We start from the raw sequence: 16,243 nt of genomic DNA on the forward strand, positions 1-16,243 counted from the left end.
CCTCTCTAGAAGCATTTACGCTTATGTCCTATTCAGTGAAGCTCAGCTGATGCGAACAGTTCCAATTATTAGCCATTCTCTGCTTGTTCAAGGTAGAGTCAAACCGTGGCTGTTCAAGACCTCTTCTGAAATGTTTTGTGATTCCCTGCCACCCTCACCTTCCTCTCAAAACAAGCCTGGAGCTGTAGTTCTGAGATAGGAGACTTAAAAATTGTAGAACTTTGCTGTATATGGACCTGCTGAGAGTGACCCTGGTCCTAAATCTCAGAAAATCTGCATGCTAGAGCCTGCAGGGAGGGGGGAAGAAAAATACTTGTATGTTTGTCCTTGCAGCTGGGCTATGGTATAATGGGAAAGAGCTGTCATAAAGTATGAGAGAGGTGGAGAACCAAACTATTTCAGTGGACTGATGAATTAGCAAGGAACTTACTAATAATACACAAATGTAAATAATTAGCACAAAGACCAAGATCATCTGTTTTGGGGGAGGAGAACTGCAGCATGGAAACAATTTTTAGTGTCCTTCTGTTCTGCTTGCTTGCTTGTTTTTAAAGGCTGTAGAAAGGAGGATTTTGAAATGATTGGGCTCGAGAGTGGGTGCAACTGAAGAGAGACTTGGTCATGAATACGCATTTGATGAGAGAAGTATTTTAAAGAGCTTAGGAACTGCAGATTTCCTGGCAGAGTGAGCAACTTCTCCAACCCAGCTCTAATAGCAGTGCTTTTGCACCTGTTGGGAACTGCAAGGCTCCATAGTGCTAGCTTCTGTGTCTAACAGCCTGATCAGGTAGATGTATTTAGGAACAACTTGCTGTCATGTGAAGTCGGCACGCTGCCTCAGACACCTCAGTGATATCGCTTGGGCACAGCAACACGCAGAGTAAGGTCTGCAAAGCCTTTGGCTTGAACTAGAAACGTCCTCTTTAAGGAAGTCCCAAAGCTTATCTGGCATTCACGCTTCATGTGCTTGCAGATAATGCAAGGTTTTGAAACTGGTTGCTCTAGCTAGTTAGTAAATGTTGTTTCCTTTAATATTGCACAAAAAGTAGGTGCAGGTTAAACTTGGAGTGACAACCAGAGATGAAAAATGAAGGAGACAATATTTGCCAGAACCTCCATCAGGGTCAGTTTTATGGTAGTTTTATCTGGTCAGAATTTTGAGGTTAAATTGCTGTCTGCTATGTTAATTTAATTTCCCTTTATTTCTTCCATAAATGCAGCAGGAATTGCTTTCAGAGCCAGAGCATTTGGTTGTATTTTGGGTGTTTTTGTTGTTTTTTATTTTCTTATTTTTTTTTTCTGTTTAAGAAAGCCATGCTTTCTAATAAATTAAGCATACATGGTAGGGGAGCGGGCAGAAATTCACTCTGCAATTCCCCAGAATGTTCACCCAAGCATTGTGTTATTAGCAAACAGTGAAGAGTTCAAAGATGACAGTAACAAGAACAAGGATCTGTAAGATCCATCCATTACATTTAATTTTATTTAACCTTGAGTATAACCAGTCAAGATGGTTTCACTTGAAGCAAAAGATGATTTACGTTTCTCTGACAAGTGCTGCAGCTTGAGCTCCATGGAAAAGAGAAAGCAATGCAGTAAACATGAAGTGAAAATAAATGTCCTGTAAGGTGTACAGGCCTTTATGGTGGGAACGTATCTAGGAACTGGGTGATGCAGAACTTGATAAAGGAGTGAGAAAGCCAAACAGTGCCAGAATATTGCTATTTATCATAACAATGGTAAGTAATCTGGATTAAAAAAAAAAAAAAAAAAAGTTTAAAGGAGAAAGAAGGAAGAAAATCTCTGTAGGCCATGAAGGGATTTGCTATAGTATGCCTGACCTGCCCGTTCCTCTGATACTGCCTCAAAGAGATGGGGAAGGGAGCCCCAGCCTGGCTTTGAGGAAGAACATGAGGATGAGCGTGGAGGGATGTGTGGTACAGCCGGTTATTTGGAGCAGGATGGAAGGTGCACACTGTACATGTAGCACCCCACTGCAGTTACAACTGTGTCTAAGGATGCTGGTGTCTTCATTCTACTATAGCCCCGTTACATCACCCTTTATGCTGCCTTTTTTTCTGTGTATCAAACAGCAGTTGATGATCGGGAAATTAAAAAGAAAATAAATCACCGAGTAATTCTGGACTACGAGGCTGCCGTTGGCATTTGCAATGAGAGTACACTAGAGCATAAACAGCCTTAAATGTCATGCTGAGCATGACACGAGGCTGGTTACAACATCAGTGAGGAAGTACAACTAAAGCAATAGTGCATGTCATGACTGCACCAGTCACAATAAAGGCTATGGGGGAGAAGGTGGTTCCCATCCCCCAGGGCTGGCTAAATTAACAGCAAGTACTTGTGTGACTACTTCATCGGAGATCCTGTGAGCTCCTGACAGGCTCAGCAAGTCAATTAATAGCATGATGCATGCAGGAGAGCCAGGAGGAAAAAGATGCACAAACAAAACAAGCTGCATAAGAAAAAAGCCCCGCACCAAAAGATACAAGACACTACTCTTTAATCTACCAACTTCCTCTTTTATTTGCCAACACACCCGCTTACCCACAGTCACTTGAATCAGTGTGTGTGAATGCGGGGGAGGGCTTCTACTGTAGGGTACGTCTTCCCCATGTAGAGCTGGGGGGTTCTGGGGAGGGGGTTCATGTGAGCATGGAGCAGCTGCAACTGGTGGTAGCTTACCAAAGCATGGGCCAGGCCTCTCCTCGCCTTCAGCGTGGTTCTGTGCAGCTGTGACAGCTGCAACTGCAGCAGACATGCCTCAGCAGCACAGCCGGACCCTTTGGCAGGTGGGACAAACCCCCGTCTGACTTGATGCTTACCCCGCTTGTTTGCAATCACCTGTTGAGCCCAGGTCGGTTTCAGCCCTCATGGACACTAGGAATGAGACCGTTTGCTTTGTTAGAAAGCTCTGAGGTCACATCGTGGTATAAATTCCAGGGAGTGAAACTGCAAGTGAAATGCAGGCCATTGCAAGACTCGTGCTTCACCTGAATTCCCAGAAATGTTAAGTCTCCATGAAGAAAATGACAACGTCCACACTGCAAGATCTGAAGGCTTCGTGTCAGATGTCAGAAGTCTTCACACTGATGTGAAGACTTGGGAATCTTTTGCTGAAGTATTTCCTGATGGCAAGAGGTCTGGTTCCTACATGGAGCTGGTATGCACTGGGCTTTGATGGGAGCTTAGTGATGCACAAAACAAACAGAAAGGGATATTTTCTGGATTTTTTAGGTAACTTCACTGGACCAGTCACTCTGTGACCGTTTCATTTTTTAATAAAGCAAATTTACGTGTGTGTAGTTGTAGGCATGGCATGAACTTTCCATTCCTGAACATGGCCATCTCACACACCTGTAAAGGAACCCAGTAAAACAGTAGCTTTGCCCAAGGAAAGAGGAGGGGACAATCACTTTACTTGGTGATACATACACAGACTTTATTTTAAAAGCTGTACATATGTAATGGGTTGACCTCACTTAGCTGGGCACACAGTGCCCACCACGTCGCTCTCTCACTCCCCCTTCTCAGCAAGACGGTGAGAAAATGTGATGAAACAGCTCGTGGGTTGAGATAACGCCGGGGAGATTGCTCATCAATTACCATAACAGGGAAAACAGACTCAGCTAGGGGAAGATTAATTCAATTTATTGCCAATTAATAACAGAGTAGGATAGTGAGAACTAAAAACAAAGATAAAAACAACTTGCCCCCTTCCCAAGCCCTCACGTCTCCCTCACTCTTTCCAGGCTCAACTTTACTCCTGGTCCTTTGACCTCCTCCCCCTGAGCAGCACAGGCCATGGACAATGTGGACAATCCATAAAACTTTATCTCTGGCGCTCCTTCATCCTCATGTTTTCCTGCCATGAAGGAGTGCTTCCTGCAGGGGATGCCGTCCTTCCTGAACTGAGCCTGTGGGCACTGCCCACAGGCAGCAGCTCTTCAAGCACTGCTCCCACACGGCTCCGTCCCACGGGGTCCATCCCCCAGGAGCAAACTGCTCCAGCACGGGTCCCCCACGGCTGGGTGGCAGCTCCCCCCAGACCCCCTGCTCCTGCGTGGGCTCCTCTCCACGGGCTGCAGCTCCGGCCCGGGGCCTGCTCCTGCGGGGGCTCCTTTCCACGGGCTGCAGCGTGGAGATCTGCTCCATGTGGGACCCATGGGCTGCAGGGGGACAGCCTGCTCCACCAGGGGCCTCTCCCTGCACAGGCTGCACGGGAACTGCTGCTGCCTGCCTGGAGCACCTCCTGCCCTCCTGCTGCACTCACCTGGGGGCTGCAGGGCTGGTTCCCTCACACATTCTCACCCCTCTCTCACAGCATTTTTTCCTTTCCTTAACTCTGCTCTCCCAGAGGCCCGTCCAGTGTTGCTCCCTGGCTGGGCTCTGGCCAGCAGCAGGTCCCTTTGGAGCTGGCTGGAGCTGGCTCTGCCCTGACATGGGGCAGCTGCTGGGCTCTGCTCAGAGAAGCCACCTCTGCTGCCCGCCTGGTAACCAAAATCTCGCCACATAAATCCAACACCTAGGCAAAATCTGTATCTTATTGGAATCTGAACTTTGGTGCTTAAGTTGCCTCAGTGTCAAGTAGCAGATGACATTTGAAAGCTCTGGAGGTTACGTACCTTTCAGTAGCTGGAAGTGAGGAGACATCATCTCTGAGACGACCTCTTAACCGGTCAGATTCCTGAAGGTGTTCTGGTGACTCCAAAGGAAGCAAGAAACCATTTTGCCAGTGAATGACGGTGAGAGCTGGCCAAGTGCTTTCACCACCGTGGCACAAGGTGGGTGGAGCACGGCAGTCAGCAGAGCTTCGCTTCCACTATCACCACTTTCATGGAGATTGCTCAATCCCCTCATTCCCCACACAGCAGTGATCTTAGAGAAGTACAATGGTGGCCTACATAAAGTGGTTTGTCTGTTTGTTTACTACAGCATTAATAGTCCACCTATTTTATGGGCCTATGCTTCCCACAGTCTGATTATGCCCAAGCAACCTTCTTGCATCTGTAGCATATACTCAGGGCACCCAAAATACACAAACAAAAACAGTGGGGGAAAAGGAGATGCTGCCATACCATGCAGACAGTAAGAGACCAGTGCTTGTTCTCGGGTAAACTCAGTCCAGAAACCCAGACTGACTGAGTGCTTTAAGAGCTGTGCCATGTAAAAGGAACGTGTAAAAATTACTCAAGCTGGTATGGTTTTATTATTTCCTTTGGAAGCTCATGCATAAGGCCACAAGCCTTTGAATGGTGGCTGGCAGATCTGGTTCCTTTTTTAGATTTCATCCCATTATTTTTAACCCCCTCCCAGCACAGCTCCTGCTGGAGCCCTCAGGTCCACGCAGGCTGTTCACGTGGCACAAGCTGCCAGCACAGATCCTCTTCTCATTACTCAGCCAAGCTGACCAGATTCTGTGAAGTATATTCTTCCAAAATACTGATTAAAGCAACTCAGGGCCTTACAACACTGCACAAGTACCAGATTTCATTTGCTTTTGATTTAATAGCATGTCTTTCTCCTTTAGTAACACTTCAGGCAATGCATGAATAAACTGAAGCAGTCTATTAAAAATTGCCTATGCAAACAAAAGTGAAAGATTACTTTCATTTTCATGTAAAGGCAAATAAATCAAAAAACATAAATGCTTTTAGGGTTGAGCATGGCAGATGTTTGATGGCTACGGTAAGAAATAGTCAATGTAAGCTTTCAGCCCGGGGACCCATAGTCCTTTCCAGTGCTCTAGGCACAAACCTATTCCCATTTGCAAAACATAGAGGACTCAAAGCGACGGCAAAAGTGAGGCGATGATACATCTTTACTTCTTATTTCCTCTGCAGCCCTTTGCGAGGTTAATGAAGCAGCACCTCCAGGAAGTAAAATTTTAAGGATTTGTTCAACTTTAAAATATTAACCTGTCTGATTTGGGACGTGGGTGTTTTCTGAAGAGTCAGTGAGGAGGCAGGCGGATATCCGTGCTGCTTATTGTCCTGTCAGATACACCAAGGACGTGCTGACTCCGTGGTTGCATGGAAATTGTGGTTGTGCTCCTTCCAGAGCAGCACTAACAGCCACAGTCTGCAGCCACAGCTACCAGGACTGGGAAAATTGAACGCTGCAAAATCTGCAAAATAAAATAACCTGCACATTTTTTTTTTTTTGGCCTGCTTTTTTATTTTTAATTATTTTTTAATTCCAATCTGAGATGTTTTTGAAAACTCGAGGTTTGTGGTACTGAGGATTACACGTGCTTTGTATTTCCTCTAGCTTACTTCTGTTTCTTCTTTGGAAAACAAATACTGATTTCCAAGACTGAGTGTAGTGCAAGTGTTTAACCTCTTCCTAAGTTGCAGCCATGCTTAGTGTCTAACTATTCCTGATGTCACATGGCCTGTGTGATGCCTGGAGTGATCCGCACCCTCTTTTCACAGAGGACAGTTCTTGCCCTTTCTCCAGATTTCATCAGATGGAGGTGGAGAGGACTTCCTTACTTGTCCCACATTACTCACCTGGCAGGTGAACAGCTGAGGGTCAGCCCCTCACCTGGACGCACTCAATGGCCAAAAAAAAAAAAAAAAAAGAGAGAGGAAGATAAAAAGCATGCCCATGAGGAAAGATGTTTTAAGATGGAAATGAGTTGCCCTCCAGCAAGTTTGTCTCTGATGTTCATAGCTGAGACTTAAATGAGTATTTTTGCTTAGGACAGGGCCAGGCCAGGTAATCACCACCCTCAGGAGAGCCACCACCTGAGTGTCCCTAGAGAGGAATGGCCACACTTAACTGAGGCATGAGTCTTTTTGTTGGTGGTGCTTTTCTTAAAGGCTCATCCGTTCTGAAGGGAGCAGGCAAGACCGTTCCCGTGAGGAATTGCACCCAACTATTGCTTTGGTTTGCAGCAGCTCCTTTTTGGGAGCACGCTGTGGGACTTGCAAAAGCAGAATCGAAGCACTGCCGTTCCCTGGCAATACCTCTGAAAACATGTATATATCCTGTGTCAAAAAGCACACAGCCATCCAACTGCAAGGAGACGTGTGGACAACATTACATTTTAATGACCAGCCCATGTGTTTCTGTTTCTGAGAGCGAGGTCTGTTTTGCCTCCAGATGCTGTTTGTCTTTGAGGATAATTCTCTTCAAACTGGAATTACATCTGCTAAAACAGAGCTAAAAGAGAGCAATTGGGGAAATAAGTCATGATTATTCACAAAGGCCAATTAAATAAAATGTTTTTAGTGGCTTAATTCTCCCCAAGTGCGTGTGGTTCTTGGATCCATGCTTTGTTTTGGTTCATACAGTATCTGCAGCTGCGTGAATCACTTGAACTGAAGCCCTGAGCTTTTGAAATACCAACTTTTCTTTAAGGAAGCAGAAAAATAGAGCAGGAATTTAAATGCAGATGATTTAAATAAGCTGTTAAAAAAACTGCTTAAAAGCCTCATGTATTTTAACCTCTGAACTTGCAATTAAAAGAACTGGCTTTTGGACAGGCAGTTTCACTAAATGCACAGGTCTTTAAAGTGAAACCTTATAACATTGCCAAACGTGCACTTCGAGGCTGGGATGGGAAGGTTAGCGCAAGGAAACTTCTATTTTTCTTGAAGTACCTCTTTTGTTTTTTACACATCAGAAGAATGACATTGAAGCCTTATAGGTGCTGTGCAAGCCCAGATACGCACACACCAGGCAGGAACAAGCAGCCTACAGAGGACTGTGGTGTAGGCAAACCTCAATCTTCATTCCCTGGTGTAGGGATGCTGGTGGCACTTTCTCTGCTGTTGTGGTACTGACAAATTAAAAGTAATTAATATTGTAATATTATTTCCCCTCCTATGCAGCGCTGTAACAAACACACTGAAATAAGCCCTGTTTACTCCCCGGGGAGCCGAGGTGCATGAAATGCAGTGCCATCTGTTTTCATCCCTTAGGAAACGCCACTACTAGGATAAAACAGAAGGAAAAATACACCTTGGGGCCCCTGTTAATGTTGCCTCCTAGCCCTCTCCCCATGCCAAGGTTTTTGTGATGCTCGGAGCAGCAATAAACAGCTTACAGAAGGGGAAGCCACGCTGGGAAGGACAGACGGGATGCTAGCACTGCTGTGGGGCTGCTGTGGCACCACCACCAGCACTGGTGGGACCAGAGGCTGCCTTTCTGCTTTGTTTTCCTTTAAGTGCACGTTGGTGTTGCTGTGGCCCCTACAGCAGCTGTGGTGGCATGGATATAAGGGGCCCAGGACTCGTTCCTGCTTATCCATGTGGTGATCGGCAGGTACCCCAGCGCAAGGATATACAGAGGGGCGTCTGCCACTGTAGCATGGTGTTATTACACACATGTGCATACAGACAGCCATAAATACATACACAGACGTGTGTTACAGCAGATAGGCATGGTGAGCACACTATACAGAGTAAATACAGGCAAGGGCAGCCTTATTTTGTAACCAGCAATGGTACTTCAGCTTGGAAAATGAACAAAGAGGTAATTAATGAGGCCTTTGCTTTTTTTACTGAATGTTTGCTTTACTCCAATAGTTGGCAGGGTTTATTAATAGGCTTTATTAAAAGCCTGGTCCTTCCATGCCTTCAATTAAAGACTGAGAAGCCCCTTAGGCAGCAAAGGGAAACCTTCAGCAAAAACTGAGAAAACAAACTGCACACCCCAAGCAGCTATTTCAAGGGCCAAAACCACATTTTCTAAGAGGTGTGAAAGCATGAAGGCTCAGCAGGAAGGAGCAGGGTGGCAGGTATGTGTAAGCGTGGACAGAAGAGAGGAGCAAACACAAGCCCTGGCTGGCCAGTAGCCAGAAACGACAAAGGGAAAGAACTTGCAAAGGTAGAAACAGAGAACTGGGGCACTCCAGGCTTGGTATTTGGCCGAGGAAGACTTTCTTCTGCCTGCTGCTCACCCTGCAGCAGCTGTGGTGACAGTGGTTTGCCAAAAGTTGAAGTATATGTAGAATCAAACCTGTACGCTTTGTTTCCCTATTTTTAAGCATCGTATTTGTATAACTGGCTAAATTCTTTCAAAATTAAGCTGTTACAGTGTCACAAGCCTGCTGCATTCAAAAATAATTAATTCCCCATAGTGTAATTTCCCCCAGAAAGAAAAAAAAATGGTATTGCCAAATAAGTGTCTGAAAGCAAAGAGCTGAAGGTATAAGATATTTATGCAAACCCCTGGGCTTTTTTTTTTTTTTTCCTGTACTCTGGGAGCTTGTAAATAGTGTAACTCCATCCTGACACACAGCGGGTAACAAATCAGTTCCTGAAGCATCCCCCCATCCACGCACACACAACCCTGCTGGACAGGGGAAGAGCAGTGGGACAGGTAAGCCTTTGTAAAGGAAACCTCGGAGCCCTCTTTTTTCCTCCATTTTTCCTAGACAGGCTCATCACTGCGGTGTGTCATCCTTCTCTAAATGGCAAACCACGGCTGATTTTCAGCTAGATTGTAGCAGGGGGAGTATTTTATCTGAGTCACCCGAGCCATCTGTTTCAGACAAATATTTTAGTGAATGATTCCTCTTCTTATTGTTAGACAATTTCTTTATGCTAATGTTTAAGGATGAATTATGTGACAAAAAGGAAGGGTGACCCCAGCTCACATACCCTCCTTCCACGAGCATTAACCCCTGTACCTCATCTGCAATATCTGAGTTCTTCAAAAACTCCAAATATTAATGTGGTCCACGGTCAGCTTTTCAAGCTAGATTAGAAGTACAGATTAAAGTTCAAAAAGAAACATTTTTGTTTTCATGAGCAGCTGCAAATATTTTCTCCTCAGCTCCCTGCAGATCATTCTGGATACAAGAAAACCATTTGGGAGTGAGGTTTCCTCAAAGCATTGCCCCCTGCCTGCTCCCTGTGGCACTTGGCCATTGTTCAACCTCCACAACCGTCACAGCAAGTTCCTCCCTTCCTTTCCAGTGGTGCTTCTGGTGTCTCCCACCTACCCCTGTGCACCTCAGGGTTATGAAATTCAGGCGGCTCCACACTGAGGAGACCATCTTGCTTGCTCATGCTGTGTACACCCTTGCTGGAGGGTTTCCATCCCCAGGGAATGGCCTGTTGGCCCTCACTGATGCCAGTGATGTGGTTTTAATAAAGGGACATTGGAGCCTTTACATTTCCATGTAGAGACAGAGGTTCCTGTGTCTGCAGCCCAGACGTGTGGTAGGAGGCCAACAGGCCGGTTGCTGGCCTTGCTGGGCCAGTTGTACTGGCAGCAGTGTTTCTAGTGCTCCCACAAGGGCCTGACAGTGTTTGAGGCATGCCAGGTTATTACACTCCAGAAGAAAATGAGCATACGTGCACCAGTGTTGCTCCCCACACCAAACCTACAGTATTAGAGGGGGGTCACCACCACTGTTCATCCCAAATTTGCTAAGTGACTAGAATTAATAGAAAGCTAGAAGTGGGGTTGCATATTTTTAACTGAAACCATGACTGCACTGATTTTAGCCTGGTGAGGGAAATCCCCAGGAGCAACCGCCTGTCCCATTCATTTTGAGGCATTTCCAGCAGCATCAGAGACGATGTTTAGTGCTGCGTCCAGAGTTAGGACCCTGAAATCTTGACCACAGTTTATAAACACCAATGGGTACACTAGGTGAGCTGAAGAGCTAGGTGTCTTTATGCCAGGCTGATGCCTCAAGAACAGGACTTAGCAAAGGCTCCACACAAGCCAAAGTGTCTTTTAGGAGTGCAGCTCCCTCCGTAGGTCAGTTGGTAGCTGCATTACCATCAGATGCTGCAGCTAAATTATGCCTTTACCAGCCAAACAAAAATGGCTTTCCATGTTAAGGCAGTGATTCAGGTTATAAATAGTAAAAAGAAAAGGGAAGGATGTCTCAAAATCAGATAGAAAACATTTTGCTGGGCAGAGAGGAGCCATCAAAGTTGAGCATTTTGGGGAACAGAAGTTGACTGCAGAAATGGAGCCAGGAGCCAAGGACAAATCTCTACAACAAGGTACACCCACAAGCAGGTGTTTCTTGTTTTCATCTCCCTCTCTCTCTCCTTTTCTCTTCCCCTTTCCCTTTCCCCCATGGCATTACAGTGCAAATATTGCCACCTGTGTTGTAGGGGAGGCCAAGCTTGCCCAGCACCTGGGATTTTTTTTTTTTGAGCTTTCATCACCATAGGGATTCCTCTCTTTATCTCTTTCTCCCCATCTCCCTCCAAGTTTAACTTTTAAACATCAGGAGGGAGCTGTGGCAGTGGTGTTGGGGCAGCTGCTGACTGCCAGTGTTCACATGTCTGCACATTGCCTGCTTATTTAGGAAAAATACTGAAGTTGAGAGGTATTTTTAAACGTCAGAAGGATAAGCATGCCAAATTGCCATTAAAATCAACAGGAACCAGACATCCAGCCAACTGGGAAAAATAAAAGAAAAGGGGCATTAAATACCTGGCTAAAGCTGTAATAATGACTTGACTGTACTGCAGCCTCCAAATGATGAATCAAGTATACTGTTAAACCTTTCTAGCAACTACAAATGACCGTAAGGGTCAGTGTGTTAGGAATACATCACTTTTTCTTTTTTTCTTCAGCAACATGCAAAACAAAGGAATAATTTTTTAATACATAAATACATATGATGGTTTTGCATTATCCTTTAATAGGCTTGGTTTTAAAGAGTTCTTTGTTGACTATCACACAATTATCCAAATAATCCAAGGATTTAGAAAGATATACATAAACCAAATTCAGGGCCAATTTCTCATGTAGAGACAAAGCTCTACCTGAAACTGGATTTAGGGCAAAGCAGGAAAAGCATCCCTCCCACAAACAAGAACTACATCCCCTCTCAGTGCTTCCTTCCTGCTGTGTGGTAAGAGCTGTTAGAGGTCTAGAAGGTTCACTTGTCTAGAGCCATTCTAGATTCCGGAGCTGTTTCTAGATTTTATTCTAGAATTTCTTCTAGAAGGATTGGATTGTATGATGCTTGCAGTTGGTGATGACACGGTTGAGAACCTCTGGATGAGGATTAAGAGAAAAGCAAATAAAGGAGATGTTGTTGTGGGTCTCTTCTATAGACTACCAAGCCAGGATGATCACACGGATGAATTATTCTATAAAGAATTAAGGGATATCTCTAGATCAGCTACTCTTGTCCTAACGGATGACTTCAGCTTCCCATATGTTAACTGAGAATATCATACAGCTGATAAAAACAGGTCCAGAACATTCCTGAGGCACACTGAAGATAAATTCTTGGTACAGATACTACGGGAGACAACTGGGAAAAGTGCCCTCTGAGATTTTTTGTTTGTAAATACACAGAGTGCCATTCTTGATAGTTTAGAGGTTTGTGCAGTCACCAACTGCATGAAGTTTAAAAAGAGCAAGTGCCAGATTCTGCACGTGGGACAGGGCAACCCTGGCTATACGTACAGACTGGGGGACGAGAGGCTGGAGAGAAGCCCCACAGAGAGGTTCTGCCTGACAGCAAGTTGATTGAACATGAGCCAGCAGCGTGCCCTGGCAGCCAGGAGGGCCAGCCCTACCCTGGGGTGCATCAGGCACTGCACTGCCGGTCGAGGGAAGGGACTGTCCCGCTCTGCTCTGCGCCCGTGTGGCCTCAACTCCAGCACTGTGTGTCATTTTGGGAGCCACAATAAAAGAACGACATAGAACTATGAGGGTGTCCAAAGGAGGGCTACAACGATGGTCAAAGGCCTAGAGGGGAATACGAGGACACACGAGGAGCAGCTGAGGCCCCTTGGTTGGTTCAGCCCTGAGCAGAGCAGGCTGAGGGGAGGCCTCATGGCGGCCTGCAGCTCCCTCACGAGGGGAGCAGAGGGGCAGGTGCTGAGCTCTGCTCTCTGGGGGCAGCGACAGGACCCGAGGGAACGGCATGGAGCTGGGACAGGGGAGGGTCAGGCTGGGGGTTAGGGAGAGTTTCTGCACCCAGAGGGTGGTCAGGCACTGGGACAGGCTCCCCAGGGCAGTGGTCATGGCATCGAGCCTGAGGGAGTCCAAGAGGGGTTTGGACAGTGCTCTCAGACACATGGGGTATTTTTTGGGTGGTTTTGTGTGGAGCCAGGAGTTGGACTTGATGATACTTGTGGGTTCCTTCCAAGTTGAGATATTCTATGATTCTTATTAAATGAAATCAAGCTATTATTGCCATTATCAGTGTCTGTTATGAAGACCTAATGGCTAATGAAGCAATGAGCAATGCACCGATGGACAACAACATGTACAGGCAATAGATAAGGGGGCTTGTTGGTGCAGGCCTGCATTGCTGTAGTTCTGATTTCACACACAGCCCCTGAAAGTAATGCCATTTTAATGGAATCACTCTGTATTTATGGCAGCTTAAATTCTACCCTCATGCCTTAATTTTAACACTAGTAATTATTAACACCAAGAAGGTGAGCTGTAGGAAGAAATAGGGCTTGCGCCCTGTGAAGGAAAGGCATGTGCTGGACATTTTCTATTCGACCTGCTCTCCTCCCAGGAAGGACACTGAGTACTCCAAGCCCCCATTTGGAGCAGCAGCAGCCCCAATGAAAACCCAGCCTGCCCTGGGCCACAGCACATCCCCATGGGCAAACTGCTTGCCAGTGGGGTTTTGGGGAGAGGCAGAGGCAGGAAGCCCAGCCGTGACACTCCTGACATGGCCCCATCCATCTCCACCCAGGAGAGGCAACAAACCATTTGGGGGCTCCAGATGATGAGCAGGCGTGGAAAGGACAAAGCTCTAGGACACGCGTCAGAGCTCAAGACATTTATTGAATGCTCATATTTTAAAATGTCTTGACTCTCTTAAAGCCCAGCAAGTGGAAGAGGCTTTCTTTAAAGGCAGACAGTAGAAGCAAAACATACAAGCTGGGTCTGAAGTGTGCAGAAAAGTGCTGATGTGCATCTGCGCATTACGTGGCCCTTCATAAAAAGTCCACACAGCTAAATCTCCCTTCGTAACTAAAGACAGCACAAACACAGCACATGTGCAGAGCCCTCCACACCTTCTGCTGCTCCAAGAAAGACCCTCAGGTCTCTGGAAGGGAAGAAAGGGCAAAATATCATACCAAAACTAGCTAGGAGTTTTGCATTTCCTCCTCAAGATCACCCAACCAAAAAGCTTGGAGTTAAAGCTTCAGAATCAAGCAGTAGCTCCTGATCTGGAGGGGATTTGGCAGCAGAGCATCCTCTCTAGGCTAGAGTGGGCAGGGGATCAAGCAAGACCTGGTCTTAGGGTCTTTTAGTTAGAGCTGTAAAAATTGGAAATTTCCCATCCAAAGGGATTGCTGGTACTTAGAGTATTTGCATTTGTTTTTCCCTTCCCTGATTGCATCAGAATAAACAGGAATTTCTGCAAGTTTCGTAAGTGTCCCTGATATCCTGTTGGACTGCAAACCCCCTCCTACTGCTGTGGCACATCAAACCACCAGAGTGGGCCAAATTGGAGTGGCTGAAATTCTCATCACCTGCTCTCATCTTGCCTGCTCTGGTGAGAAAAACCTCCACCTGTGGGCAGTTTGAACTGACGTCCCTTGGTGTATTAACATAGGGATTTGGGGATATTTCAGCGATTAAATCACATAGTGTGCCACCAGGAGAAAAGCACGCTCAATATCAAGCGCTTGTAGCAAAGAAAACTCAAAAAAGTTTTAGGAGTGAAACATTTCAGTGCCAAAAATCCCCTTTTATCTAGCTAAAGGGAAATAAAAGCAGGAGAGGTGGAACACTATGTGGTTAAGGTTTTACATCCTGCTGCCACTTAGGATTCTTCACTGTACCTTGCAGTATCAGGCTTCTAATTAAAAGCACAGGTCCTTTAGACAAGCAATTAAGTGCTAGACCAAGCATGCCCTCAGACCTGTCTAGATGAATAATAGGAAGCTGATGAGCTGCAGTAAGGAGGAGGAGGAGGATTTCTGCTCCAAATGGCAAATGCCTTGCACTGCCTAGCTTTGTTTTTTTATTTTTTTTTAATGTAATTTTAAAATCTGAGGCTATCAAAGCCACTAGGTGAGCACAACCAGAGCTTCCCTTCAGCTCTCAAAATACCAGCAAGCTGATTGCTTTGCCCAGGACAAATCCAACACAACACAGCATCTGCACACCAGGTGTAAATGTGAGCGAGCTCGTCCAAAATTGCTGGTGGTGCTGGGGGAGCTGTTGGGGGCTCTGCTGCAGGGCATGCAGCTCCTTGTAACACCTGCCTGCAGTTACAGGCTTACATCCCAGCAGCATCTGCTTCCACAGCCATCATAGTGGCAGCAAACAAGCTCCTGCTGTCAACACCGATCTTTTGCCAGCAAGGGAATGTGCACCATCAATCATAAATATGTCATAATAAGTGATTTTATAAAGGAAAAAATATATAAAGTAAAGGCACATACATATAACATACACTTCATAACTGAAGCCTTATTCCAGCACTTGCTACCTGCTGAATATGGTTACTGCAGACTGTTGTAGCCCCACTCACAGCTGCACAGCTTCTAGCCTTGCTGCTGCCTACATTACCAGCATTTTTTTTTCCTAGGTGGGATGCACAAGCGTCCAAGACTCCTGAGGATGTGGGACCAGTGTTTAGGGGCTTATGTGCCTATGGAGAAGTGTTATTGCTCAGGAATGGAATACAGTTTTTATTCCTGTTTTCCTCACCACAACGCAGCAAGTGCAACAAGATGAAGCCAAGCACCTTCAGAGTGTGATTCTCTTGTTCATATTCTCTCTTGGCAGCAAAACAAATTTAATAATTTTCTACATACTGTTGTTAATAGGAATTTATTTATTTTTTATTTTTTTATATATATATATTTTCCCAGCAGGAGGTGAGAAGCTGGTGGAGGACCAGGTTTGTGTAGCTGAACAAGTCACATTGCATTCCCTCTTCTAAACTAGGAAAGTGCAGCTTGAAAATGAGCAGAAAATTATTTTTGCCTGTCTGAGCAGGGCTGCCCAGCAGAGACACAGCAGCATCCACATACAATGCTTCTATTCTCAGCAGAGGGGCTCTTGCCCTCTTGCTCTCTCTTTGGAGGCCCATGGGGCGCACATGGGAGGCTGCTGACGCCAGGCTGGGCCTCAAGAGCACCTCGGGGCACAGGGAACTGGAGCCATGAGCAAACCAATTCAGTGCCACCATTTCAACTTCTGCTTTGTGGCAGAATGGGGAAAAATAAACACTTTTTTTTTTTTTTTTTTTTCAGAGGCTGAGTTGTTTTTTTTTTTTGGCAGCTTAGTCTCCCCAGACTCCAAAGCC

General features: G+C 45.8%; 1 long non-coding RNA gene across 1 annotated transcript; it reads right to left on the reverse strand.

Moving 5' to 3' along the window:
- Window positions 1-3,434: 3,434 nt before the first annotated feature.
- On the reverse strand, window positions 3,435-4,816 carry LOC311443085. The gene is made up of 2 exons (XR_014697065.1): window positions 4,644-4,816; window positions 3,435-3,647 (listed from the first exon to the last, which is right to left on the reverse strand). It is a non-coding gene; the product is annotated as an uncharacterized lncRNA (long non-coding RNA).
- Between the last annotated feature and the right edge of the window lie 11,427 nt (window positions 4,817-16,243).

The sequence above is a fragment of the Aythya ferina genome (assembly GCF_964211825.1).
Source record: "Aythya ferina genome assembly, chromosome: 1".
Lineage (NCBI taxonomy): Eukaryota > Metazoa > Chordata > Aves > Anseriformes > Anatidae > Aythya > Aythya ferina.